General features: G+C 43.6%; 1 protein-coding gene and 1 pseudogene across 2 annotated transcripts in view; both read right to left on the bottom strand.

Moving 5' to 3' along the window:
• Positions 1-4,773, bottom strand: part of NCOA5 (nuclear receptor coactivator 5) — a 28,529-nt gene extending 23,756 nt beyond the window's left edge. For both annotated transcript variants that reach the window (XM_090286502.1, XM_090286501.1), the window contains exon 1: positions 4,647-4,773. The gene's annotated coding sequence lies outside the window, so the exon portion shown is untranslated. The remainder of the gene's footprint in view (positions 1-4,646) is intronic.
• A 10,952-nt stretch (positions 4,774-15,725) lies between these two features.
• LOC150003657 (large ribosomal subunit protein eL29 pseudogene) lies at positions 15,726-16,196 on the bottom strand (annotated as a pseudogene).
• Between the last annotated feature and the right edge of the window lie 11,473 nt (positions 16,197-27,669).

A 27,669-nucleotide genomic window follows, 5' to 3' on the forward strand; every position in this document is an offset into this window, starting at 1 on the left:
ATAATAGCTAATTGTAAGATCAGCTGTCCCCACCCCCAAGGAGGCATGTGCAGCCCACCACTTCTCTTCAATTACTTCTGATCATTTAAAAGGTATCTTGAAAATTTAAGTTTCTTTTCCCCCAATTACCTAGTTATAAAATGGCAGAAAAATATTAGCCACTGAGCTTGCCACTTTTTGGTAATACGTTACACATTTTTTTAATTGATAAAGGGCAAACTGCCAACTAAAGTTCTCTCTAAATTCTGCAAACTAGAGCTGTCAGTATTGTTTTGCTGGCAGGGGCTAGAACACCTACTCCTTTCTGAGGCATTTAGTTTTTATATCTAAACGCAACTCTTTGCAAAAAGAGAAAAATGGCCACACATATAATTTCAGATCCATGCCACCTAAAGAAAAGTGGAGCAAATCTAAAGTTAATAGGCAGACCATGGAGTCTTGGTAGGTTGGCTTTCTTTGTTCTCAAGAAGGTGAAAGCATCCTACTGAATGGAAAGAATGAAAAATATTGAAAACTTAACAGAAATCACAACTATTCTTATTACCTCTAGTTCATATTGTGAAGCCAAAAACATTTTATAGTTTAAGGTCTTGCTTAAAATGAATCCATTAACGTAAACCCAACAATAAACCAGAGCTCTCATTTCCTATTAGTAATTGGGATGTGAATAGATTAGTACTAGAACCTGCTTCAACCTTCTATTTCCAGTGCAAACTCATTTTCTAAAGTCCTAAATCAGGGGTTCTCAAATGTTAAAGTACACAAAAACCACAGGGGTGGCTTTTGAGAGATAGGTTCCCTTGCCACCTCCTAAGACCAGCCAGTTAAGGTAAGAGTAAGGGGTAGGAAACTGCATCCAAGGATCCATATTTCCATTGAGCTGTTCTAGTGACTCTGATGCTGTCTTAATTAAGTTTCCCAAAGGCTGCAAAAGGCTCAGTTATTTATAATCCTAAAATTTAAAACTGAACAAAAATCACTTTTTTCCTTTTTTCTTTTGGATATCAAAAATAATTTTGAGATTAAAAATAACTTGTTGTATCATCTCTGATCCTAAATACATATTTATAGTTCCTCAGTCTCCAGTTGCATAATTAAGGATACTCACTTAAAACCAAATTACTTATAATAAAATTCTCCAAAGCTCACCCACTAGGTGCAGGATCAACCAAATCTTCAGTAATTCAACCATTCCAGATGCAAATCAGGGGATCACTCAAGATATTTCATAACATAAAGGCACTCTGCTCTCCAATGCAACTTAAGTTGCCCTGATCCTTGCCTAAAGTTGTCGGGCTTTATAAGGTCAACATTACAGTTGTTTTGAACATGAAATAAAGGGGGAAGAGTCTTATGGACTAAAAAAGTTCTGACTCTTTGAGGGTAATTACTTTCTTAACATCAAAGTAATTAGTCCAGTTGACTATAATCTCCTATTTTTTTAGTGATAGGATAAAGAATGGAAATGACCATCCCTATAAATATTAATATCTGGTGGTAATAAAACCACCATTAGAAAGTAGCAGGCATGCTGGTATTATGTATTTAGCTGTCATATTTCCCTAATGTGCTGCTGCGTCAGACAGTGGCCTTACCCTGATCCTGTCATTAATGTCTTTCATTAAGGAGACAAACATAGGGCTAACTTTCTGTTGGCCACTGCCCTTTTAATTTCTTGACAGGTTACTTGAACTCCACTTAAGCTGATTAATCTAGACAAACTGCTTCGTTTGTCTGTTCACAGGACAAATCTTTTGGCATAAAAACACTGAGCTTTAAAAACACTGTCTCAAAGACACACAGTAATCATTAGTAAACCACAGATACGGGAGAGAAACCGAAGTGCAGCACCAAGTTTTGGGGAGCACTAGTACTTCAAGCTGTTCATGGGAGAGTGAGAGAAAGGTATCAATGGCATCTCCCTCTCTTGGATATGAACACTGCACATGGTTAGCATGTTAAAACCTCTGAGAAGTTCTGGAGTAAGGACACCACTTCCACCTCCACATGTCCCAGTTTTGTTTGGTCATGAAATCTCTTATCTTCAATAATGTCTTCCAAGTATGTGATTTGAGCAAGAAATGTAACCACTCTGAGACATTATTTCCTCATATGCAAAAAAGATATCTCACAAGATAGACAAGAGCAAATGAGTTGGTATTTGTAAACTATATGCATTGCAGACTGTATGTTATCATTACCACTAAGAGTAATAGTGAGTTTAGAAATAGACATTTCCTTCTTCATGGGAGTCAAAAACAAAAACTGCTCAAGGGAATAAAATAGCAAATGTTTCCTCCAAAGGTTTGCCACTCTTTAATTTAAAAATTATGAATTGATTTTAGAGCGAGAGGAAAGGGGAGAGAAACATCGACTTGTCTGTTCCATCCATATATGCACTCACTGGTTGGTTCCTGCACGTGCCCCCACCAGGAACCAAACCTGGTGCATTGGGATGATGCTCTAACCAACTGATGAGATGCCAGGGCAGGTTGGCCATTCTTAAAGGCACAACTGAATTAAATTAACTCTCACAGGAGTAACAAGCATACAAAGGTACTGCCATCTGCAGGCCACAGAGATGGAATGCTTGCAATGGTTATTTAAAATGAAACCATCAGGCACTTTTCTCATCAGACTTCTCTTAAGCCTTTCCAAAAAATGTTTACTCTTAGCTTTTGAGCACTGGCAGATGAGGCTCCATTTGCTGAAGTTCTGAAACTGACTCCTGAGTAAAATCAAATCCTCATTTCTTCTCTACACAGGACTGCTGCTTAGAAACGCGAAGAAAATCACCTTAGCTTTATGTAAATTCTACATTGTGCTCCTACGAAAGTAATCCCAAGGAATACGAACTATTTTTTTAACATAGCCTGAGGAGAAAACTCTTCAACAGCCTGAGCTGACTATTCAGAGTAACCTTTCAGTGAATTAAAGTAAATGTGCTCTCACACACAAACACAGAGAGTACAAATAGAACAATCGTGAGTTTATAAACGCATTAATCTGTCAATGCCTCCTTTAAACGTGTGATGTCTACAGGCATGGGACACTGAACAACCTGCACCTCGAAAAATTCCTCCCACTGGGCCTTGCAATATGGTTTCTCTGGCACATCGCACAAGGAAAAATCACTGTTTCTACGGTTTAGGTTAAACGGTTTTTGTCAGAGATTTCAAAGAATATCTGGAGCTAAAAGAAAGGCAAAGAAACCAGAATGAAGGCAGAAACTGATGTTAGCAAATAGCCAAGTGATCTCCAATACCCACAATGCAATGCTTGGGCTTTACTGGTTTGAAAAAGTCAGCACTGAAAGTTAAGTTTTCACACCCAGACTGGCTTATACAGAAAATATTAAATCTCGAGTTGTCAAACCCCCAAAGTGCTCCATCAGCGTTTGCGAAAACATCTTTTATGAGCTGTCAGGTGACTACCACACCACAATGCTGTAAGAAAACCGAGGAACACCAGGTGCACTTGAACGCAGTTCCTGCAGTTCCCCGGGACTAGCACGTTTAAGTCAATAATGAGAACAGCTTACAACCAGAACGCTTAAATGTTAATGACCATCCCCCAAGATCCCAGGGCATTTCACAGAATCTGCTATGCCTCAGGGAAAAGCCTGTGCACAGATAGAAAACCAGGACGATTAACCCCATACTCCTAGGGCTGCGTTTCCCAAAGCGTTGAATGCAGAATAATTTCAGGAGGAACAAGGACGCACTGTTTGTTTTAATAGAGAGACATTTATTTTTTTTTAAACGAGTATTTGAAAAATAACTGGCTTCCATTATATGGTTGTGATTTACGTTTCCACCTTAAACAATGTATTTTAGAAGGGGGAAAAAAAGAGAGTCAGTTTAAAGGGAAAAAAATTAACATTTGGTAAGTAAAACAGATGGTACCCGGACATAAAGATACAACGCGACAGCCTGGAACTTGGGGAACGCCGTCCTAAAAAAACAAACCCTTGGCGGGTTGTCCCGTTGTGTAAAGTGCAATGGTCACGGGACAGGAGAGCCAGCAGGTTGGGGCGCTGGCTGATTTTCCGGGGTAACCTCGGCAGTTTCTTTCCCCGTTCTCTGGGGTCGGGGTCCGCGTTATAAAATAGATGGGGGTGTCACATAACAAAGAGAGGCCTCAAGGATCAAGGGGCCGCGAGACGCCGGCAATCCCGCACAGCGCTCGGTTCGCCGCACGGCGCTGTACGCCACGGAGAACGCAGGGTGAGGCAGCCAGGATGGGCACAGGTTCGAATCCCAACTGCGCCACTGACTCGCTGAGGACGCGCAGGCGAGCGACTTCACCGTTCTGAGAAGGGGGACGAGGTGTGCAGCCCTACCGTACAGAGAAGCCTGGGGGCTATTGTCGGCGGTTCGCGCACAGAGAGGCGGGTGCGGTGCGGCGCCGCAGGACCTGAGGCCCCCACTGGCCTCCTGGAATGGCCAGGCCTGGTGCACACCAGAGCCAGAGGAGGCCGCGCCCCGCACCAGGCATGCGCAGTCCCGCGCGCACCCTGAGAGAGCCGCGGCCGCGCGTCTAGTGGGCCCTCCTGCTTCAGCCTCCCCATCCGGCCCAGGTTACCCTCAAACGCCTGCCCGTTAGCCCCAAGCCTCGGCGGACGGCCACCGCTTCCCGGCACTCACCGCTACCAGTGCAGCGGGTTCCCGGACGCTCCCTCGCCTCAGGCCCACCGCCGCCGCCTCCGCCTCGGCCCACCTGCCCGCCGTAGGACAAAGGCGCCACCAACCGACCGGCGCGGGCACGCGGCAATGGCGGTTAGGGCGGAGAGTAGGGACAGAGGGCGCGCACGCAGCGACAGGCGCGGCAATGTCGCAAAAGCGCGCGAGTTTACGGCAGGGCTGAGTTGGGGCATCGATTTCCTTGGCAATGAGGGCGGGGAAGTGACTCCCCAGGTCTGTTAAGAACGCTCGAGTTGCCTAGTAACGGCGTCCTCGGCCGGTCTCCGCTACCTCAAAGGGCTTTGCCCTTCTTCTGATTTCCAGAGAGCCTTCCTTCCTCTCTGTGAAAATAGATCATATAAACCCCCAAATACTTTGATTTAGTCGCATGAAACTAAAAGAAAAACACCTTAGAAGTGTGTATCGGAGAACTATGTATGTGTTTGTGTATATATATATTCCTGTAATCATATATTCCTGTAATCTCCGGGGCAAAGAGAGCAGAGAGGCAGAGAAAATGTTTTATTTAAATTTACATTTAAATAGGCTGTGCATGTACCCTATTCGTTTCACTGATAAGAGGCAAATGACTTAGGTGATTTAGCCACAGGTTCTTCTTGAATTATTTATTTTTTCTTGGAATATTCAATGCCAAAAATAGATTTCCCAGAATGTTAGATGTTGACTGTGAAGCATGTATAATGTTGTATTGTTTGTTTAATCTATAGAATATATTTGTCACAGGGAATGGAATTAGTTGTAAATATACTTGATTTATCACACCTACGGCTCTATGAATCAGGTAGGCTCTTTTATTAGTTAGGAAATGCCTCAGACCCCATGGGGTCTAGTTTTTCTCCTTGTGACAAGTAAAAATGGTGGCTGTGGAATTTGAACACGAGAGGAAGTCAGATTTCTTTGACACCCACTCATGTGTTCACTCTAACTTACTCAGTGCAGACCCATCTCTGCTATCTTAGAGATTATTGTCTAGTGAAGAGATAGAATTAATAATCACACTTGAGTAATTGCAAACGGGTAAATAAAGACTTGAAGGAAAGAAACAGGGATGTACTTTATTGCGTAGTTTTTCTTCTTGTTAACAGTGCAGGATGTGTCCAGTGCCTGTGAGCAGATGTGCCTGGCTTTCAGACCCTTTACCATAAGTCATCACGGCACCTGGGAAAATGGAGGCTGGTGGTTATTTCCACATCTACTGAGAGAGCTCCTGGAGGTTCTCGGGGACTTTCCTTTCCTTCCCTCAGGTTGTTGCGTTCACTCTCTAGGTGAGAATTATCAGCATTTTGTGGATCCACTTACTTTCCTGGAATTCTCTTTTGGAGCAGGTGAAGAGCCACACTTAAATCAGTTCAGAATCTTCTTCTTTTCCCTTGGTTAGCCTCTTTTTGATGCTTATGCCATACATTTTTACCCTCCTCATCATTTGGTTGAGTTGATTATCTTCCTTTCTGATATCTTTAAACTTTTAAATCATTTTTTGTTTAGATATATAGGGACAGAGATTCTGTGACCCAATTTCATTTTGTTATCTTTATCCATCTAAAAGTTTCACATGATCTCATTCACTCTCACAACAACCCCATGAGATAGATGCTATGTAATTTAAACTTTAAAAAACTTCTTAACATCTAAACATGCATTAAAGTACATAAAATATTATACAAACCTTTATACTCACCACTAAGACTCTCTTACCATTTTCTTCCCCTTTCCCAGCAATAATCATTCTCCTGAAATATATTCTGATGTACATTTCGTACTTTTATTATGAAGGTATATATATATCTCCGCAGTTGTATACTATTGTTTAATGTGTTTAGATATATTTTATGTATCCTTTCACAATTTGCTTTTATTTTCTTATCTGTACTTTGTTTTTAAGATTTACTGTGTTAAAACACGTAACTAGCTTACTGGTTCTCAAAATGTGGTCTCTGGACCAGAAAACAGCATCAGTAATACCTGAGAACTTTTTAAAAATGCAAAATTTCAGCCCCATCCAAGACCCACTGAATCAGAAACTCCAGGGGGAGGACCCAGAAATTTTTTTGGTTTACCAAGTCCTCCTGGTGATTTTTTAAAAGTATATTTTATTGATTATGTTGTTACAGTAGTTCCAAATTTTTCCCCTTTGCTCCCCTCTGCCCAGTACCCCCCTTCCCTCCAGCAATCCCACCCCCCTTAGTTAATGTCCATGGGTCGTGCATATAGGTTCTTTGGCTTCACCCTTTCCTGTATTATTCTTAGCTTCCCCTATTTTGTACCAACTGTTTATGCTTTTTAGTCCCTGCACCATTTCCCCATTTCTCCCCCTTCCCACTCCCAGCTGATAACCCTCCAAATGGTCCCCATACCTATGATTCTGTTCCTATTCTGGTTTGCTTAGTTGGATTTTGTTTTTATTTTTTAGATTCAGTTGTTAGTAGTTGTGAGTTTGCTGTCATTTTAGTGTTCATAGTTTTGATCTTTTTCTTAAGTAAGTCCCTTTGACATTTCATATAATAATGGCTTGGTGATGATGAGCTCCTTTAGCTTTACCTTGTCTGGGAAGCACTTCATCTGCCCTTCCATTCCAAATGATAGCTTTGCTGGATAGAATAATCCTGGTTGCAGGTTGCCTTTCATCACATTGAATACTGCCTGCCAGTCCCTTCCTGCCTGCAAAGTGTCCTCGGAGAAATCAGCTGATAGTCCTATAGGCACCCATTCCCCTGTAGGCAACTCTCTGCCTCTCTCTTGCTGCCCCCAGGACTCTCTTTATATTTCATCTTTGGCATCTCAATCATGATGCGTCCTGGTGTGGTCCCCTCTGCGTCCAGCTCTCGCGGGATCCTCCGTGCTTCCCAGACCTGTATGTCCATCTCCTTTGCAAAATTTGGGAAGTTTTCCTCATTTTTTTTTCAATTCTTGCTTCCTCATTCTGTACTGGTTGACTGTTTTTTTCTTCCTTATGTTCCAAATCATTGATTTGAACCCTGGTTTCCTTTACTTCACCATTGGTTTGATGTGGATTTTCCTTCATTTCATTTAGCATAGCCTTCACTTCTTCCCTTATGTGTTTGCTGTATTCAAACATATCTGTCAAGCCTGTGTGTGTCTTTATCACCAGTGTTTTGAATTCTGCATCTGTTAGGTTGGCTATCTCCTTGTCTGTTAGTTGGCTATCTCCTCGTTGCTTAGTTATCCCACTGGAACCTTGATCCATTCCCTGTTTTGGGCCATATCTCTCTGTCTCCTCATCTTGACAGGCTCTTGTGTTTGTCTCTGTGTCTTAGGTAGTTCTTTTGCACCTGTTATGTTGCCAGGGGCCGAGCTTTAGGTATTTGTCAGTACAGGGCAACCTATTTCACCACATTGTGGCACTGTGTGTTGGGGGAGGGGTGTGAGAGGGAACAATACTGCTTGCTCAGCACTCGCCCCTTTCCAGGCACTTCTTCCACTTCCATATGGGACTGATGCCTCTCTAGCTGTTGCCCTGGCCGTTGTTCCCAGAGTGGATGGGTCTGTGGGCATTCTAGGTCTGCGGGGACCCTATAAACAAGCAGCCTCTGCTGAGAGACCAGGAGTTTCTTCCTCTGCCCCAACCCCCACTGGTTTTCACAGTCAGAAGCAATAAGGCTTTATTTTCCCCAGTACTAGGCCTGTGAGCTGCGTGGTCTGGGCAGGAGCTGGGAATGCTCCCCAGGTGTCCTTCCCAACTTTTAAAAATGTGTGGCTGTGCTTTCCGCCAGCCTGCCACTGCTACTGCCCCCGCTACCGCCACCACACCGAGTCCTCTCCGCCCCTCCTACCTGTCTGGATGAGTACAGTGATCCCTCACTTATTGTGGGTATTACATTCTAGACCCCACCACGATAAGTGAAAATCCGCGAAGTAGGAACCTTACATTTATTTTAGTATTTACTGTATAGTACCGCAAAATCCTGTGATATAGCGAAAAATCTGCCATAAATAAATATATTTTTTAAAATCCTGTGATACAGTGAGGCCACGATATAAAGAGGGACTACTGTACTTCTTTATATCTTTGTTTGCTGGACTTCCATGCTGCTTGAAATTCTGGAACTTCTGGTTGTCTCTAGTATTGAGGTGGCTGTATTCCTTCTTAGTTGTAGAGGGAGATGCAGCGTGTCTGTCTAGGCCTCCACATTGGTTGGAAGTCCCTCCTGGTGATTCTGATGCACCATAAAGTTTGAGAACTGCTGCTCTAATTTATTAATTTTATTTGCTGTGTAGTATTTTATTATATAAATGAGCCACAATTTATGCATCTGCACTAGGGAATAGGTATTTTGTTGTTCGTTTGTTTTTTTACAAAGAGTACTGTGTTGAACACATTAGTGCATTTGTCCTTGGGTATAGGAGTGGAATTGCTGACTTTGTAGTATGTTGTATCTTGAACTTAAGGAGGTTTAGTTATATTGTTCTCCAAAGATATATTAATGTTTACTTCTGCCAACAATGGTTAAGTACCATTTCTACACATCCTTGCCAACTTTGGATATTTTCAGACTTTGTTCATTTTTGTATTTTTGCTGATGACTATGTATGCAATATCTTTGTTGTTTTAGTTTTAATTTTCCTGAATTATTGATATTGAGCATCTTTTCCCCAGGCTATTCAGGTTTTTTCTTTTATGCACTGCCTGTTGATATTTCTGTACCATTTTTCCATTGGGCTTATTTATGTTTTTCTTATTGATCCCTAGAAATTGTTTATATATTTTGGGTACCGGATAATAGAGTTAAGTCTCCTCTCTGTGGTTTGCCATTCTACTTTGTTAATCATGTCTTGTCTTTCAAAAATTTTGAGTTCTAGCGTAAATCATATGTTTCAACTTTTCCCTTTATGGTTTGCAGTGTTTTGTGTCTTGTTTAAACATTTCTTCCCTTTCGTAATGTCATATAATATTCGCCTTTGTAAACATCATTACTACGTCCATTTTACAGGTATCAGTTGAGATACAGAGAGCTCACATGACTTGCCAAAGGTCACAAAGCACTGGAGGTGAGGGACTTGGGCTGTTGACCCTGAGGCTGCATTGCACTCCATAGTTTAGGAACGTCTTGCTGTCCTGTTCTGCTAATTGTTTCATGAGGACACTTCTCAACCTTTTAAATATTTTTTTAGGTGTAAAGGATTTTCAGAGTTCGAACGTGACACAGGTTATATGCAAGTCTCATTTACTACATAACAAAGTACTTCGGATTCTTAAAAATTTCTTTAAGTTTTTCAAATAATTTCAGAGTTAAAGAAGTTGCAAAAAATAGTACAAAGAATTTCTAAGTGTTCTTCATCCATTTCCCCCTAATGTCAAACAGTTTACCTTGTTTGCTTTATAACTCTATCTCTGTGTGTCTCTTTCTTTTTCTGCATATATCACCTACAGGTCTTATTTGACTTTTACCAAATGTCTTGCTAATGTTCTTTAGAGCAAAAGGTACAATTTTTTTTTCTGGTCTAGGATCCAGCTTAGAGTTACATGTTGCCTTTAGTTTTCAAGTCTCTCTGGTCTCCCTTAATCTGCAACAGTTCTTCAGTCTTCTTTATCTTTCATGACCTTGACATTTCTGAAGAGTATAGACCATTTATTTTATAGATTATCCCTTATTAGGCTTGCCTGATATTTCTTCATTGTTAGATTCAGGTTATATATTTTTGGCAGGAATACATTGAAGTGATGCTGTGTCCTTCTCAGCCAGTAATTTTCTTTTGACTAAAATCCTGTACAATATTATATGAACAAATGCATTTTCCAGGCAAAAAGATGAATATCTCTTATTTCCAATTCCCAAAGGGTTCACATGTCCTAATAAAGACTAAGAAATTCCTCACTTATCTATGCTCATTGTGATGGAAGTCCTTGGCCAATAGGACCCTCTGAGAAAGGTGAGAAGAGACGCATTGAGAATGTGGACAGACGGACCTGCAGCTTAATGTCACGGGATTCACAAAATTCCATGCCCCACCCCCACGCCAGGACCTGCCTGTGCTGCTCTGTGGATTTGCCCAGTGCATCATGTAAACAGACCTGTGACGCTCCAACTTTCCTGGCTTAAGTGTATTAGGGGAATTAACCATTTATGAAGTCTTGGTGGATCAGAACAGAGGCTGTGGAATCAGACTGGCCTAGTTCACAATTTGGCTCCCCAATTCTAGCTGGGTAAATCTGAACTTGTTTTTTTAACCTCCCCACACCTTACTTTCTTCATCTGTAAAATGGGAATAAGAATACAGTGATCCCTCACTTATCGCGGGTATTACGTTCTAGATCCCCCCGTGATAGATGAAAATCCGCGAAGTAGGAACCTTACATTTATTTTAGTATTTATAAATATTTTAAAACTTTATAAACCCTTCCCACACACTTATAAACCATTCCCAGTCCCTTATTAACCTTTCCCACTCCCTTATTAACCTTTTCCACACTTTCATAAACACTACTTATGTTCTTAAACATATTCTACACTCTTAAACCTACGTAACTTTAACAACATACATATACAGTACTGCAAAATCCAGCGATATAGTGAAAAATCTGCGATAAATAATTAAATATAATATTTTTAAAAATCCCGTGATACAGTGAGGCCGCAATAAGTGAACCACGATATAGAGAGGGACTGCTGTAGAGTGTACTTCCCAACGTCAATATAAAGTAAGTTAAATTAAATGAGGTAATGTAATACATATTATGCACAAAGCTTAGAATCATCCCTGTCTCATTGTGATTAGCTCATAGATCTCATATTCTCCAGGTTCATTTTATGACATCATGGTTTTTGTCTTTCTGCAGATTTGCTTGTGTTAAAAGACCATCTCTAGAACATAGAGACCCTTGGATTTTCATGGACTATTCTGTTCACAGGTGGAATAAATGGAAGAAATGTCACTGGAAGCTAATCAGTGAGTCTTTGTTCCCCAGGACTTTGGGGGTGGGGTGGAGGGGACTTTGTTGTGATGATATTGAGTTTGTTGGGAGCCCCAAGAGAGCTAATAGCTTCTTAAAGTAAGATTCTCCCAGGAAAGTAGATAAGAATTGGACTACCTCCACTTGGCAAATTCTATTGTCTGTTGAAAGAAGTAGCCCAGGGAACTGCAAAATAGTCACTAAAAAGTCCTCAGCCATCAGTGAGTCCAGCCTCTATGACACACCGATTAATGACCATATAGCTTTATACAACTCTGGGAGTCAGAATAATGGCCCCTCAAAGATGTTCATGTCCTAACGTCTGGAACCTGTAAATATAACACCTTACATGGTTACAGGGACTTTGAAGATGTCATTAGGTTAAGGATCTTGAGATGGGGTGGTAATCCTGGATTTTCTAGGTAGGTGCAATGTAATCATAAGGGTTTTTATAAGAGGGAGGTAGGAGGGTCAGAGTCAGAGGAGATGTGGTGATGGAAGCAAATGGGGGGATATATTTATTTATGTGGAGAGAGACTGGAAGATATTACTACATCAGTGGATTTGAAGATGGAGGATGGGGCCATAACCCAAGGAAGGCTGGAGGCCTCTAGATGCTGGAGAAGGCAAGAAAACAGAATTTCCCCTAGAGCCTCCAGAATGAACACAGCCTTGCTGACACAATTTTTACTTTCCTTCCTCTAGATAACTTAATAAATATATATATTCCCTTTCTAATTTTACCATGGTTTGCTTCCCCTCTTTAATAACTAAATATTTAATCTAATTAAAATTGATTTTGATGCATGATATCAGATTCCCTTTTTCTCCAAGCTATCTCAACAACAAATAACACCTCCAAAACATTTCTGTATCTCTTCTTTGTATGTAACATCCTTTCTTATAGAAGGATTCGATTCAGGACTATTCATTTTTTCTATATTATCTCTGTTTCTTTTTTTGGCAACTCACACTGTTTTAATTATTTTTATTTTAGATGAAACATATTTAGTTATTTTATTTCCAGATCCATGTGAAATATACTTGCGAAAACATTGAAAGATAATTATTTTTGATGTAGGTAAGTGTATCTTTTTTGTGCTACTCAGATGACCAGGACAGTCTGAATAACACCCCCTTTCATTTAAAATTCTCAAAGGCTACATATCCCGACTTGCATATATATGTTGAGTTATAGAAATAGAACATAAGTGTAATAATCAAGAAAATGGCAAAGAATAATGTCAAACAGTAGGACAAGCCAGCTGAGTCAATAGCTCCCTATTCCCCAGAGATTCTGATTCAGTGAGACTAGGGTAGAACTTAAGAATTTCTGTGTGTGTGTGTTTTTTTTAAAGCCCTTCCAGTTTTACAAATCACTGGACTGAGTGATTAAAACTGAAGAGATAATATACATAAAAACCATTTACACTGCTTTGGGGTCCCTCACAAATAACCCAAACTGAGAATGTTAAATCTCTTTTATGAGGGTTAGAACTCAATAACTGATCGAGTCAGTAGAGACAGAATCTGAAAGATGACAGTTCCAGGTTCAAAATTTAGTAATGCAAAATGACTATTTTATTCTTGTTCATAGTTTCTGGGAATCGGTAATTCAGGGAGGGCTTGGTGGGGCAGTTCTGGCTCAGAGTTAGACAGTGGCTGCAGCTGGAACAGCAGGGGTTGGAGCAGCTGGAGGCTAGTTGGACATCTCTCTTCCTTCGCAGAGCCTCGGGGCCTCTCTGTGGGCTAATTTGGGCTTCCTCACAGCATAGTGGGCTCAGAGCAGTGGTGTTACTTGCATGGAGCTTTGGGCTCTGAGAGAGTGGCTCAGAAAACCAGACAGGAGCTGTGTTGCCTTTCATAACATAGCCTCAGAAATCACAAAACCTGATAAGGCCAGCCAGATTCAAAGGGAGGGAATACAGGTCCCACCTTTTTAATTTTTTTTTAAAGATTTTATTTATTTATATTTAGAGAAAGGGGAAGGGATGGAGAAAGAGAGGGAGAGAAACATTAATGTGTGGCTGTCTCTCATGTGCCCCCAATCGGGGACCTGGCCTGCAACCCAGGCATGTGCCCTGACTGGGAATCGAACTGGTGACCCTTCGGTTTGCAGGCTGGCACTCAATCCATTGAGTCACACCAGCCAGGTCCAGGTTCCACCTTTTGATGGAAGGAATAGCATAGTCCTACTGTAAGGACAGTGGGTGGATGGCAGATACAGCTGTGGCCATCTTTGAGAAAAACAGTCTGCCGCAGAGCTATCCCTCACCCCCACATCCAGGTCACCAGATCCCTTCCCCCAGATCTTTCTCAAATCCATCCACTTCTCTGCATCCCTCTGTGTCTCACCTAGTTCAAGCAATTTCCAAACTAGGCTACTGGCTTCCACTTTTTCTTCCCTCTGATTCTTTCTCCTCTACAGCTAGAGTGATATTTTTATGTAACAAATCTGATTGTCACTTAAGATAATGCTAAAGCTGCCTTCAAGACCTGACAGGATCTGGAAGCTTCCTGCTGTCCAACTTTATTTTATGCCACTGTCTCCTTACTTTCTGACATGCAACTCCATTGGTAATCTTTTGGGCCTTATATTATTTTTTCACATAATTTTTCAATTTCTAGTTCTTCTTCACCTTCTGGCAACCCTATTATTCGGATGTTAGCCCGCTTATGGCTGTCCCATAGGTTTCTGAGCCTCTCCTCATTTTCCTCACTTTTCATTTCCTCTTTCTGCACTGGTTGACTGTTTGTTCCTTCCCTATGTTCCGATTTGTTGGTTTGATCCCTGGTTTTCTTTCCCTCCCCACTAGTTTCGTATGTGTTTTCATCCATTTCAGCAGAACTAGCCTTCATTCCTTCCCCGTCTTGTTTAAGATCTGCTATTAAGTCTGTAAGCATTTTTATAATCAAAGCTCTGAAGTGTGCCTCAGAAAGATTTCCTATCTGCTGCTTCGTTAGATTAGATAGTTGCTGTCTGGTCAGCTGCGTCACTGGGATCTCTATCATGATCTGTGCCATCCTGACAGTTTTGTGTTTCCCTTTGCTTCCTGCGCAGGGCTGTCACACCTCCTACACTATAGGGGGTGGAACTCCGTGCACTCGTCACAACGGGGAACCCGTCTCACCACAATGTGGCGTTTCCTGCGGTGGTGGGGGTCCAAGACGGATTCCTGCCGTTCACTCTCCGCTAGAGACCAGGAGCCCCCTCCTCTGTCCCCATGTCCTCTGGGCCTCACAGTCTAAGCAAAGGGGGTTTGCCTTCCCCGGCATTGGAATCGCGAGCTGATGGGTCTGATCTGCAGCCGGGGGTGCTCCCCTGGCGTTTCTCGCCTCCTCTTAAATACGGGTGTCTGTGCTTACCGCCATCCTTCCACCATCACTGTGGCTGCCACCGCCAGCACAGCTTGACCTCTCCACCCTGGCTTTGCCCCTCCTACCCGTCCAGACGAGCACCACTTCTTTATAATGTTGGACTTCCATTTACTTTCTGGAACTACTGGTTATTTCTGGTTTTGTGGTAGTTGTATTCCTTCTTAGTTGTGGAGGGAGATGGAGCGTGTCAGTCTAGGCCTCCATCTTGGCTAGAAGTCTCCTGTGTGTCCCCTCCTCCCTTCTTTGCCAGCTCTTTAATTAACTCCTATTCAGCCTGAAAGTTTTAGTTAAAATCTCACTCCCCCTCCACACTCAGAGTAAAGAAATGGCATAGCATGGTAGCTAGGAGCACACACTATGGATTCAGACTAAGGTCCAAATCGGCTCTACCATTTACTAAACTGTGTTGACCTTGGACATGTTACGTAACCAGCCTGCACCTCATTTCCCTCCTTCGTAAAACAGAAATAGTAATAGGACCTATCTCAAAGAATTGTTGTGAATGGTGCTGAGTTTACATGTAAAACACCTAGAACGGTGCCTGTCACATGCTTCTCAATAAGCAGTAGTTTGTCAACCTATCAGCCTATTGCACGCTCTTTATTTTTATTTATTTATTTTTTACAGATCCTGCCTCAGGTTTATTTGCACAAGCACCATAGGAGGACACCAGCCTCGTGCAGACGGCAGCCCAGGGGGCACACCAGTCCTTCTGTCCTGACATCGGCAGACCTCTACTGTGGACCTTTCAAAGGGTCCTGGGCACCTCTGGGAGACTGAGGCTGAGCTGGAACCTGAGCCGGGCCCACAGCCACACCTGCAGCCTGGGGCTTGGTTTGAGCCTTGGCCTTGGTTTGAGGCTTGGCCTTTGGCCTGCAGAGCCAGAGACCCTTGGCGATGAGGGTGAGTGATATAGGCAAGTTGACTGAGCTGTGGCTGCCGCCATTTGGGATGTCGGGCTTGACCTCCTTGGGCTTCACCAGGGCCTCGGTAGCCTCAGCGCGTGCGCTCGTGGCCTTGGCAGTGTTGGCCCGCATCTTCTTCAGGCCCTTCTTGTTGTGCTTCTTGGCAAAGCACATGTTCCTCAGGAACTTGGGGTCCGCCCCCTTAAGAGATTCATGTCTTTGTGATCGGGGTTTCTTGCTGCCATTTCTGCGCCATTTTCGGGACTGGTTGTGCGTGGTGTGGTTCCTGGACTTGGCCATCTCTGCACCCAAGCTCGTGACTCCTGAAGCACCTGGGACCAGAAGAGAAAGAGACCCTGTTGCACACGCTTGTAGGGCCGTGCACTTCTGTTTTGAAATTACTTTTCCAATCAGAGGCCAAATAATGGATTGTGAGGAGAATTTCAGGTTACCTCTTAAACTGTGACATCTGAAGATAAAGGAGTGCTGAACATGTTATAAACCTATGGTTCGTGAACTTGGATGGGAAAAATCTACTCCTTATGTTCATTTATTTCTAACTGAAATTAAGCGTTTCTCTTACTTATGAACATAGGCAGCCAACAGTGGTATTAGCAGAGCCTGCTACACTGTCTCTGTTAGAAAGCACAAGACATTTCAAATGACATTACAGTCATTGCAGGTGTCTTTTTTTTTTAAAGAGAGGGAGGGAAACATCAATGTGTGGCTGCCTCTCACCCGCCCCCAACGGGGGACCTGGCCCGCAACCCAGACGTGTGCCCTGGCTGGGAATTGAACCGACAACCCTTTGGTTCGCAGGCCAGTGCTCAGTCCTCTGCTCCACGTCAGCCAGGGCTCATTGCAGATGTCTTGAATTATTGTTTGCACTCATCAATACTTAGAAATTATGGAAATTTTAGACTTGCTACTAGATCTTATTATTTAACCCCTTAATAAAGAAGCACATGCACTGCTGTGTCACTATTTGTCTTTTCAGTATTTTGATGAGTATATTTCAATAGAATTGATTTTTTGGTAACTCGATTTATCATATTTTATGCATTTGCAAGCATTTTTTTTGCAGGGTCCATAGGCTTCTCCAGATGCTCAGAGGTGTTCACGATATTAAAACAAAAACAAAAACAAGAATTCTGCTCTCCAGTAAGTAGTAAAAAACTGGGATGAGAAGTTTTCCTCAGGGCATACTAAGAGGTGAATGCTTTCTTTCAGTCAGTCACGGTCTGAGGACTTTATATGTATTCTTATTTAATCCTCCAAACACGCTATGAGGTAGGTATTAATACTATACCTGTTTTATAGATGAGAAAAGTGAGGCTCAGAGAGACGGACAAATCACCCCAGGTCACAGAGCAGTATTCTGGTGGTGGAATCCATGCTTTTTTATTGATTCCAATGTCTTGCTTCTCATATAAATCCTTGTAGTCCTCCCTCTATCCTGCAAAGATAATATTGGTATCCCATTTCTCCATTTCACAGATGAGGAAACGGACTCAAAAAGGAACCCCCCCCCCCACCAGTTAAGCAACATAGTTGGGATTCAGACCCCTGTCTGCCAGGCTCCAAAGCCCACGTGTTTTGTTATGTCCTGTGGAGTTAATTAAAGGTACCATGATGTAGCTTTGGAGAGCTGATGGTCGATCCAATATATGACTCAGGCAGACCTTTCCATGCCATCCGTCAGGATTAGATGGTTTGGAAAGAAATGAGTACTTTTATAGTTTTTGCGGTGGGGGTACAGGGCAGAGCAGGGAGCATCTTCATGGGTGTGAAATACACACGGGCATTTGGAAAACTCCATTAGCCACTATTGTCTAGACAGAGAGTTAAAAGTAGGAAGCAGAATATAAAAGAATACAGAAATAGGAAGTTCCGAATGGGGCTCATGCTGAAACGGAAAGAACCATTATTTGGAAACCATTAATGATGAACTTGGTAAGGATCAAAGTAGTCTTGTGACCTGTAATTCCAATGAAATGAAAATGAGGTAATGGTATGTTTTATAACTATTGAGGATCTGAGAAGCTGGAAATTATCTCAGCATGAATACTATAAAAGCGGAAGGAACAATGGGAGCCATCTAGAAAAGAATCTTCATTCAGCTCTATTTATAGCAGATATTCGTCTTGTGTTTCAACCCGGGGATCACGGAGGAGTTTGTTTCACCTTGCTGGGTGTATAAAAATACAACGGTTGTCACCTTCCCTGATGCTTCCTTCCGTAGAACCACGCTGGTACAAAGGAGAGGCACAGCAGTGCTATGAAGAGGGAACTGAATAGCTGGGGCTGGGAGAGGTAACAGGAGGAAAGAGAGAATGGGGGAGAAGAAAAGAACTGAGAGATTCCTCCTGCCACTGATCAACCCCTTTCTCTAGAGCTGAGCTGTCTAATATGGTAACCACTAGCTATAAATGACTATTTATATTTATTATAAGTAAGTGAAATAAAAAAATCTACTTCCTCCATTGCACTAACCACATTTCAAGTGTTTAGTGGGCCCATGTAGTTAGTGACTACCATATTGGATCGTAACACATAACCACCCAGTTCCACCCATACGTCCAAGAGTATTTAAAGTCCAGGACAAATGGAACTCTATGATTGTAATATCCTTGGCCCACAGGTGAGTAGAAGGGTAGAGTCTTCTGAAATGGGACAGGAGTTCCAGGTTCCCATATGACCTTACAGGAGCGACTTGTGCTCTCTAGAACTTGGTTTTCTAATTTTAATGATAAATATCAATTTTTACTGGATATTATAGAAAACTGTACAATTAACTTAATCCCTATAATAACCATGTGAGCTATTAGGCCCATGTTACCTTTAGTTCTGTTTTAAAAAAACAAAAACAAAACTACATTATAGTTACGGCTAGAGCTTTACTCCCTGTTTCTTCCCCTCCCTTCTCAGAGGTAATCACTCTCCTGAAACTGTATTCATCATTTGCACACATTTTTTACTTTTACTACAAATTGTATAGGAATATTACATTGTCATTGAGTTACAATGCCCGTGGACTTATTTCTTTTGCAGTCTGTTGCTTCCTCTTATACACCACTTCAGGTTGTTTTTTTAAAACAGATTTTATTCAGATATCGTTCATATTCCAAACAGTTCATCCATTTAAAACACACAATTCAATATTTTGGTATATTACATTATTATTTTTTTTTAACTTGTGAAATGTATATAATAAAATTTGCTATTTTAACCATTAAAAACTAAAAGAATGTATGTGCTCAAGGTCACACAGGGGCAGAATCAAGCTTTAGACACAGACCCCTGACTACAGAGGCCACACTTCTACCCACCAAGCTACACCACCTCCTGCTACTAGTTCTTCATCTGTAGATGAAAGTATCTTGGTTGAAGTCTCCCAGAAACAGAAACTGAGACAGGATTTGAGTGCAACTAGTTTATTTTGGAAGTGATCTCAGGAAGCACCAAAAAGAGAGTGGGGAAGTGAAACAAGGAAGGGAAAGGAAGCCATTACAAGGTAGGCTAATGAGCAGGTTACATTGTGGGCAACCAGGGCTTACTCTTGACTGGAGAGACAGTGTAGAACACACACCTCTGAGTTAGTGCATCGAAGGGGCAAAGGGACTGGGGTTTTCAACAATTCCTTGTCTGTCATTGTTAGAAGGCTGCTCACAGGGGCGTATGACACTTCTGTCCTGACCCCCTCAAGAACTAAACATGTTCTTGTGGCCATGAAAGCCTCTCTCCCCTCCCAAGAAGAAGCTCACAGGTATTTGAAGTAGGGACAGGAACAGTGAATTGTGAAAGGCATGAGAGGGGAGTCCCAACAAGGTGCCACAGAGGAGATTGGACTAAGTGTTCTTTCTACTCTAACAAACTAATGGCTAGTGATGCTTATTATTAGGTCTTTTTACATCATAAAATATGAAACCATAATTATTAGCAATCTGCCAGAAAATGTGGACAGGAGACCCTGGAGGTACAATTATTCATTTGAATTGATTTTCAACATGGATAACAAAGTAAACGGTTAATATCATTATACAAAGTGCTCTTCATTAAGACTCAGACTTTATCTAATCAGTGGTGTAACACCAACACACAACACATAATAAGTGCTCAATAAATGTTTGCTGAATAAATACATGAATAAATGAAATTGATAAGAAAAAGACAGTTCAGTAGAAAAGTGGACAAAGTTAGTTCATGAAAGAGGAAATCCAAATGGCTAATAAACAACTGAATTGATAAGATATTCAATTTCACTAATAGTTGGGAAAATGTAAATTAAAGCAACAATAAGCTTTGTCTCATCATCAAATTTTCAAATATTAAAATGAATGATAGCATCTAATGATGGAGAGAATGCCAAGTAAAAGTCCTTTTATATATGAGTGTTTCCTAGTTTTGGGGGGGAAAGTATTTGGAAAATATCTGTTAGCATTTACAATATACATACCCACTGATTCCACTTCTGGAAATCTAGTCTGCAGAAACGAAGGCACAAGTGCCTAAGGACGTGTTGTTACAGCGTGCTTTGCAGTGGTTAAAACTCGGGTGCAGGCTGAGTGTACAGCAGCAGAAGAACGGCTGAAATCAATTGTGACGAATGCACAGGGTGGAATACTACACAGTTATTAAGAAAGAATCAGAGAAGGAAAACTCTGACTCCAAAAAACCTCCGCTGCCTTGCGGCATACCTCTTCAGGGGAAAGGCTAGGGGAGTAAACCCCGACAGAAAATCCGGAGCCGGAGTCCCTAAGGCGGTTTGACGTTGTAGTCAACACCGGCAACTCCTGCGGCGCACCTGAAGCCAAGCTGTATTGACTCCGTCTTTCCCTTGGACCCTTCAGCTGCGAAGAGAGGGGGGGTCTGCTGCATGGGCAACAGCAGACCCTCCATATCACCCTGCCCAGGCTCTGTAGCTTCAGCTTCACTGGAGAGGACACTCCAGCGTCATCGCAAGATGTCGATTCAACACGGGAGGAGACAGATACCGTGTCACTCCCGAGTCGGACTGCACAGCCATTCTCGGCGGTGCAGATAGACTCTTAAGAAGCTACACCATCGTCTCTCGAGACGGACGGCTGCCGACGATTAAGAAAGAATGTGTCAGGTCTGTGTCTACTAACCTGGAACGATTTCCACAACATATTGTCAAGTGAGAAAAGTGATTACAAAAAATGATCGCTATCCCTTTTCTTATGAAATGAACAATTAAATAGGTGCAAGGATACCTGCCAGGCTATTATGAGCAGGAAAGTATAGAGAGAAAGGAAAAAAAAAAAGATATTTACCAAAGCGGAAATAATACATATGGGATAATGTTATAAGAGAACGTAAAACAGGAAATATATCTATGGTATCCTTGAGAAGAAAAAGCTGAGGGTGTGTACGGACAAGGACAGAAAGGTGACATGTACAAATGAAAACACTGATTTAGTTTCGGGATGAGACCATGGATAATTTTTTGGTGTGTAATCAAGTGTCTGTTTCATACATAGATCTTGAGCAGGGAATGTTTGATTATTCACTGTGCTTCGACTATATGAAAAGATGCAGAATTGCTCCCAATTCCCAAACTTTATATATATATTTTCATTAATTCACTGTGAAGAAATTATCTTCTCATCTTCTTATAAGTCTTTCCCTAGGGTTTGGCATTTTTAAAGCAATCAGACTTGACTTGAGGATATTCTCCTTGTATTATTGGGCTAGGAGAATATTTGATTCCTTTAGTTGTGGGGTCTTGTGTAGGCCCAAACTTAGGGGACATGTGGAAAGGAGAAAAATACCATCCTTCGCAGAGAATTGCAACTCGTGATAAGTATTCTGAATGACTACAGCAGTTCAAATCGTTTGTTCTGGCTGCTTAGCATATGAGTGAACATTCTTCTTCCTTGAGGGAAGTGGTGGAGGATGGAGGGGCACGGGGGGACACAGGACCTACCAAGGAGGACAAAAGGATACAGATAATTCTTCCTACCTCCTGGCGGCCAGAACATGGGGTGTGAGCCAAGTGTGGCTACTCTGATGTTCCTTCCTAAGACTTTGAACCTTGTGGCAATGATGCTCAAGTTCAGGGTCAGTGAGAGATTGCATTAGTTCTCTGTTTCTGTGTCAGGAATTAGCCTAAAACTTAGTAAGTTGAAACGACAAGCATCTATTATCTCCCAGTTTCTGCGGGTCAGGAATCCAGTAGCAGCTTAGCTGGGTGATTTTGTTAAGGGTCTTTCACAAGATTGTCGTCAAGGTATCAGCTGGGGCTGTCATCATCTGAGGCTTCATTGGGGCTGGAGGATCCACCGCTAATGGCCAGAGGCTTTGGTTCCTCACCATGTGGGCTTCTTTAAAGACTGGCTGAGTGTCCTCATAACGTGGTAGCTGGCTTCTCCAGAGGGCCTGGTGAGGGGCAAGGGTGGTGGGTGGAGAGAGCAAGGGAGAGGGAGGGAGAAAAGAAAGGAAGGAGGGAGGGATGGAGGAAGGGAGACAGAATAGGTGACAGAGCACATGAGACAGCAGCTTCAGCAGTTTACCGCCTAACCTTGGAAGTGACACACTATCAGTTCTGTGGGTTTCTATTGGTCACACAGAACAACCTTGGTATAATGATGGAGGGGACTACACAAGGCTGTGAAGACCAGGGGGTGGGCTCACTGGGGACCCTCTTGGAGGTTGGTTAGCACAGAGTTGATTTGTAAGACTTGTTCTGTAGCAGGATCTTGTCTATGTCCCATATCCTGTGTTTCCTGCCTGAGCTTGATTCTCCAGCCTTCCTTTCAATTCTATGACAATGTTCTCTTCTACATATTTAAGTTCACCAGCTCTGTCTTTTTTTGCTTGCAAGGACAACCCTGACTAGAACAGGAGCTATGAGAGAGGACAGCAGTGGGGAAGGTGGGTTGGTAGTAGAGGAACTCACGTTAGATAAGGTGATCCTGGAGGGCCTCTCTGAGGAGGTGCCATTTGCCAGGAGACCTGAATGGTGAAGTAGAGCCAGCAGATGAAGAATTGGAGGAGGGGCATTTCAGGCAAGGAACATTTCAGGCAGAGGAAGCAGTACAGACAAAGGTTCTGAGGTGGAAACCAAGAGGCCTGGATGGCTAGGGTGTAGCAAGTAAGTGGGTGAATGGAGGGGGAAGTCAGCAGAAGCCAGAGATCACACAGCGTCTTGAGGTCATGGTGAAGGATTGGGATCACTCTCTCCTAACCAAAGCCATCTTTTATTCCAGACATCACAGCCCAAGAAGGCTGCAGACCAGACCTAAGTTCTCCTCGAGGAATTAGGATCAACCAAATCATGATTAGTCATGAGCAAGATAAAGATCTATACTTTGTTAATTCATCCATCTGTTTTAGTTTTTGTTTTGTTTTTTACCCATCAGTTTCGCTGGCTCTCGAGTTTCCTTAATTTCTGGTTGGGTTATTTCCTGAAGATTTTAGTTCCCTCTGATAAAGCCCAACCCAACTCTGCTGAGCTGAAGGGAAAGATTTTTGTCCACAGTTGGGCCAGCAATCCCAGCTAGAGAGCCCGGTCATCTGGTGGAGATTGACAGCTGCCCAGGACTGTGGAATGAGCAGGTGGGTCCTGATGGATCCCTTCAGCCTCACACAGTCCCACCTGCACGCAACAAACACTTGTTCAGCATTCAGCACGTTTCTGGGCTCTTCGTGGGCACAGGGCTATGAAGATCCTTATTTCAAGAGATCATTAGGTATGAGGGCCCAGTTCAAAGGTTATTGAGTGGGAGTTCCCGTTACTTAGGAGTTGGCACTATGGCCCATGGCCAAAGCGAATAGGTCCTAGATACCCTGCATTGCAAATGGGAGCCAGATACTTTTCCCTCCAAGGTTTGGTAAAGGGGGAAGAACTGGCCCTCTATCCCCTAGCCAAAATATCACTTGGTGTTTCCTTAACCATTTAATAATGCTGGGGAAGGAGGAGTTCTCTGGTTTCATTGAGGATTATATGTTATGGTGGAGACAATACCCTCCAATTTAATTGGGGGTCTCTCATGGAGATTGAAGGGTGACTCCAAGAAAGGGTGCTGGGATGCTGTTCCCCAGTCAGGGGGTCTACTTGGTAGTGGACTTGCTGATGTCTCCCTGTGCCTATCTGAGCAGGGGAGAAGAGAGGTGGAGGGAGGGGTCACTGTGGAGCAGCTGACCAGGGTGCGTGAGTTTCTCTGGGTCAAGTGGACCCTGCAGTAGTTAGGCAGGCTTTCTGGTACCATACCAAGCAGTCTGACTGCTGAGCAAGAGGGTCCCCCCAGTGGCAGGAGCCTAGGCTGTGGGGCAAGGATGTCCCCTGAGCTGGATGTCCCCTGTCAGAGAACTGTGCAGCGGGAAAGCCCCCAAGAAACTTATTCATGTGCCCCGTGAAAAAGCATATATGGACACTTGTTACTCTGAGTTCCTGGGAAAGCAGGGTTGACCAAGGGGGAGAGGGCTGTTGCAGAGGGATATTCCCACTCCACCCTTCGGTATCAATAAGGGGGCGGGTGCTGGGGCATGTCTTCTAACCAAATCATGTCCCCCACCCTCACCTTTTATCTAAGCGGTCAGGGGCCTGGTTCAAGTCAACCCCTGGATGAATAAGGGAGAAGATAAAATGAAATTTAAATTGAATGAGTTTGAGAACAGAGCTTTCAAGGATGGAGGTTTAACAACAGAAAGGGATCCAAAAGGAATGCAATCTGCCAAGATGCCATTAAAGGATGGAAAAGGGAGATTCGACCCGGGAGGGCTGAAGGCTGAGATCAGGGGGGAAAAGCTTCATTATTATGCCCCACCGAGTTGAGTTGCTGGTTCACAGAATAATTGAAACATAGTGCGGCAGGGCTAGAGTTCTGCATAGGTAAGCAGCCGCAGGGTTCTGAGAGGGCACGGGGAGGTGAGGGTGCACACCCCAGGATGGGCTTTCCAAAGAAGGGGCACCTGAGCTGAGCCTTGAAGGGTGAGAAGGCGTTTGTCCAATAAAAGGAGAGTGGAGAAGGGCTTTCCAGGCAAAGGTGACAGCACAGTCTGGAGCGGCAAGATGAAGGCAGGAAGGACAGTTAGACATGCAGGCCAGTAGCCCATGGCCTTGGGCCCTGTGAACTGGAGGAGTGAGGGCTCTCGGGAGCTGTTTCAAACCTGGGAGCAGCACAGTAGGGTTTGCATATTAGAACCATTTGGTTGTCAGGGTCTGGCAGTGCTGTGGGTTGGCCTTCAGGCACACTTCTTACCCATTCACCTGGCCCTATGACCCCCAACACCTCTACCGAAACTATTTTCTCTGTGATTCCAAAATCCTGGGTCCCTACTCTTTTACTGCTCTTTGCCCTCCTCCCAGCACTGAACCCTTTCGAGTTCTCCTCTTTGATGGGACTATGAAATATTGCCACCTTCCCCATAAATCATCTTCTCTTTCCTCCTCCAACAGACTCTCCCCAGCCCAAGAGGATTCTTTGCCTTCTCTAGGCCACTGCCTGCCAGCACATGTTTCCTTGAGATATGCAGATACTAAAATATCTTCCCTTTATCCTATCTGGTCTTCGCCCCATGGGGCAACCCAAAGGCTACTATTTATTCTTTCACACTCCACTACTTAAGCTGCTTTAATTGCCACTCTGATATGTTTTATATAATATAATTAATGTTTTAATTCTACTTGCTTCCCAAGGCAGTTTTATGAAGGGCCCAATTTTGAAATCAAGCACATAAAGAGTAAGTAATGGCTGAAGTTATTATAGTGACGCCCCCCTCCCACCACCCCAAAGGAATTAAAACTATGCTTGTTTTTCTGAAGTGGCTTAAAAAGGGAAACATTATTTTAATGTTCTCTTCATCTTGGGCCAGATTGGGTGGCTTTCATGAAGTCCCCTGGATGCTGACTTCAAGGGTTTCTCCACTGTTAGCATCTGACTACCAGCTTGAGGTCTGTATGTCAACTACCAGCGCTGCAGCTCCTGCCTCCATGTCCTGGAGGCTGCAATTAAAGTGATAAGTAACTGAGCCCACTCATTTACTCACTCATTCAGTTGTGTATTGGTATTCTATTATGTGCCCAGGACTGGGATAGATTCAAGGAGCTCAGTCAAGTTCAGCCAGGCAGATTGAGTTAGTGCTATGGGAACACAGAGAAGGGGTATGGGGGTGGGGCGGAGTATGTACTTGCATCTCAGGGAGTTAAGAGGAGACTTAAGAGGAGGTACAATTTAAATTGGTTCCAGGAAGAAGGGAAGGAAGAAAATAGCAAGAAAAACAGTAAGAAAAGAACAAGTGTGTGTTTGGGAAATTGAGACGTGAGCATGGCTGAAGCCAGTGTGCATGAGAGGACATGCAGGGAGTGAGTGCGAAGAGAGGTCAGGGCTGAGTGGAGAAGGGCTTGCTCTGCGAGGAGGAGTTTGAACTGTCCTGAGGGCATAGAGGTTTTTAAGTAGTGGAGTGTCCTGATCAGATTAGATCTGGGATTTATAAAGGTAACTGCCATGTGAATGAGAGATGAGAGAACGAGAGAGAGAGAGAGAGAGAGAGAGAGAGAGAGAGAGAGAGAGAGAGGAAGTTAGTGTTACCTGACATATAGTAGGGGCTCCATAATATTTATTGAGTAAGTCAGGTTGTTGGGAGAGCCCAAGTGAAAGATGATGAGCCTCTGAATTAGGATAGTGGCAGAGGTGATGAAAAAGAGGGGATGGGTGTCGGAGGTAGAATCCACAGGGCCCTTTCCATCAGAAGCCAGGAGAATGGGGTTAGCAGCCCCCTCTTCTCCCACCCTCCCAGCTCTGCACACTCTGGCCTTTTGGCCTGGCCCAGAAACCAGAGCTTGGAGGGTAATCAACCCAACTGCTGTCTAGTTCAAGTTCTTCGAGTTTCGTTGGGGAAAAGTTGCACTCAAGGGAAAGCTGCCCATCAGAGGTCGAACCTAGATAGGATCCCAGGAAGCCAGGTGTTGGTTGTGTGCTTCAGAGCAGAAACTGTTAACATTGGTTCAAGAAAGGCTTGGAGGGCCAGAACTGGGGAAATTTAGGTACAAGGGTATGTGTGTTTCTGCAGAGCAAGAGGGCCCGAGTCTCCTAAGATTCTCAAAGGGTCCTAAGTTCCTCAAAGGCTGTCTACTCTAAGTGCTTAGTGACAGACGGAAACTGGGATGGAAGAGAATCTGGTGGAAATAGAATCTAGTGGATGCATGGATGGATAGGTGGATGGATGGATGCATGGATCAGAAGGCTAGGACGCTGTGCTCACTGGAGGGAATTTCCTTTGAAAGAGAAACTCTTAAATTGAGAAACTCTTTTCTTTGAAATGCCTCTCCAGCCCTCTCCCCACACCCCAGCTGTGACCTTTTTGTTTTCTGGGATGCGGGGAACTTCCTCAGGCCTCTCCACCTGCTATGGGGACGCTTTCGGTTCTGCTGGAATTCCCGCGGGCGGTGGGGGAGAACCGTGGGAGTCCCTCTGATGTCTTCCCAGCACCCCTGGGGATCTTTCTTGCCTTCCTTCGCCACCCACGCCCCTCCCCGGGAAGCTGGACGGCTCCTTCCTCTCTTCAGATTGGCTCTTGTAATCCCAGAGGCTAAGGAGGAAAAGCTCTCTCTGGGAACCTCATGCCCCTTTCCTAGCGCGTCCTGAAACTCCTAGGAGAATTAAGACTCCTGAGAATGTCCTGGGGGAATCCCTGGCGGAGTGTGTGTGGCCCAGAACCCCGCCCTCCCCAGCGAGGCTAGTCACGATTGGCCCCCCAAGACCACGCCCCCTTTATGGGCGAGGCCAAGGGCTGGGGCCTGGGAGTTACT

The sequence above is a fragment of the Furipterus horrens genome, unplaced genomic scaffold (assembly GCF_987537825.1).
Source record: "Furipterus horrens unplaced genomic scaffold, mFurHor1.1.pri manual_scaffold_8, whole genome shotgun sequence".
In the NCBI taxonomy this organism is placed as follows: domain Eukaryota; kingdom Metazoa; phylum Chordata; class Mammalia; order Chiroptera; family Furipteridae; genus Furipterus; species Furipterus horrens.